The sequence below is a fragment of the Pteropus vampyrus genome, unplaced genomic scaffold (assembly GCF_000151845.1).
Source record: "Pteropus vampyrus isolate Shadow unplaced genomic scaffold, Pvam_2.0 Scaffold1866, whole genome shotgun sequence".
NCBI classification, from domain to species: domain Eukaryota; kingdom Metazoa; phylum Chordata; class Mammalia; order Chiroptera; family Pteropodidae; genus Pteropus; species Pteropus vampyrus.
In genome coordinates, this window is record NW_011890647.1 from 8,692 (window position 1) to 10,918 (window position 2,227).

The window sequence follows — 2,227 nt, forward strand, 5'->3', positions numbered from 1 at the left end:
GTGGATGCAGGTGACCAACCCTTTTAGTATTTTTACTTCTGCCCTGGGTCCCCACAACTTACAGGTCTGTGTCTCTAACTTTGGAATTTCAGGCAGACGAGATGAGGTGGCTTTGAGCTGGGTTTCCAAGTGTGCAGGCCACAGCCGACCACTGTTTGCTGTGCTGGCTGGGCAGAGGACAAAGAACTCAGTAAATAAGCAGCCATTGGTCACCAGGTTGGGGGAGATGTGTAACTGTTTTGCCCTATGATAGTTATCAGCTCAAAGGAAAAAGTGTATTCCTTTTGGGACAGAACCGTGTCCAGGACCAGCCCCACCCCTTCCTAATTTTCGATCGAGCTAAGTGATGTTTATGGGGCAGGAATGTGGTCCAGGGTTTCCTCATGCATCGCGCTTCTCAGACTTAATGTGCACAGGGGTCTCTGGGGATCTTGTCAGATTGCTGATCTGGTTTCAGTGGGTCTTGGAAAAGGTCTGAAATTCTACATTTCTAACCACGTTCCTACGAAGTGCTGATGCTGCCAGTTGTAGACCAAACTTTGAGCAGCTCATCAGCCAGAAGCCATTATCCGGGGACCTAAGGCTCTCAAGTTCCAGTCAAGGCTTCTTACTGCGGCTTCGCGGCCCGCTTGACTTGACCCCTGACTGTTTTTGCCTTGACCTCTGTTTTCATTACTGCATAATCCCCCGATCAACAAACACAAGTACTTGTAATGCATTCACACTGCTGTGCAACCATCACCACCACGTGAGTGATGGATATGGCTTCAGTTTTGCAAGATAAAGTTCTGCAGATGGATGGTGGTGATGGTCACTGTAACGCAGGAGCTCCAGGCCAGGTCCCTGCACCTGGGGTAGTCCAGAAAAACCACCAGCAGGTGCGACATACCGTTTATTACTCAGGCCAGGGAAGCTTCAGCAGCGGCCGGTCAGAACTGCAGGAAAAGTCACCCGGCCCAAGCCAGGCAACGTCTTATCCCCCTCGTTGGGGGGAGCCACTGCCTTCTTAGGCGGATTGGACCCAGATGTGCTGCTTAGTTACAGAAGCAGATAGCATCTTTTCGTGAGAATGTAGGACCAGCGCCTTCTCTGCCGGAGCAAGCAGATAGTGTCCATAGGGACAGCAGATAACGCCCTTGGGAGCAGGCGCTGCCGAGAACTCTGTGCACTGCCTTCCTTCTGGCCGCAGGCGGGACGGCCGTCTGCCTTCTTAGTACGTGGAGGGGCCATGTTCTGAGTTGACCCTACACCCCCTTCCTCGCCCTCGACATAGCTCCTCCACCTCACATTCTTCGTGGCAGTTCTTCTGGACAGGGAGTCCCTGGGTAATGGTTAGAGCATTCGCGTATTGGGTCCATATGTCACAAATAAAGACTACATCCTAACACTAACGACAGTACACATAAGCCAAGCAGTCCCATTACCAGGTAACGGCCCCCAAAGCCCAAGGAGGGCCACCACGTTGTTAAGGGGTTTGCTCCAAGTGCCGCAAAGTGTGAGGCTACAATCCTGTTACAACTCCCTCTGGTCTCTTGATTTTTCCTCAGTCTTGACGGAATAGGGGTGACGACCACTTCGGTTCCTTCCTGCTGAAAAGCAGTGGAGTTCAGGGACTAGAGGAACCAAACTGGCCTCCATTCAATTGAACATGTTGTTGGTTTTTAATTTACTGTGAGTACAAAGTGGTCTTCTGCACGATTCTACGTATTTGAGTCTCAACTTCCCCAGAGGTGTTACTATAGATTTAGCAGGTTGTATTAGCCATTGCATGTCTATGTCTCCTATATCTATGAAAACAAAAGAAAACCAAAGATTAATCATCAGAGCAAATTATAAACCAGCTTCTGAGTTTGTAAGGCTGTCATTTCTAGATATATGACCGGAAGCATCTCCCACAACTTGAAATGTCCCTGTTGATGTCCTCAGATGCCAGGACAAACTCTTTGCACCACGGAGGTGACATCACCAGTCACCGAGATTGTTTAAACATGAGCTGTTGTGGTAGTCTCTTGAATTTTATATCAAGTTGTCCATTTTTAGCTTGCGTGGCTTGAGAAAAAGCAGTTATAGTTTTCAATAATTCCTAGTTAAGGGTGGGAGGAAAATTACAAATTGAAAATGTGTTTGAAGAGTCATAGACAGATATTAGAGGAAACTAGAATAATTCAGCATCCAGTTGAATTTACAAGTAGAAAATAAAACCTAAAAGACAATGAATAGCACAAGA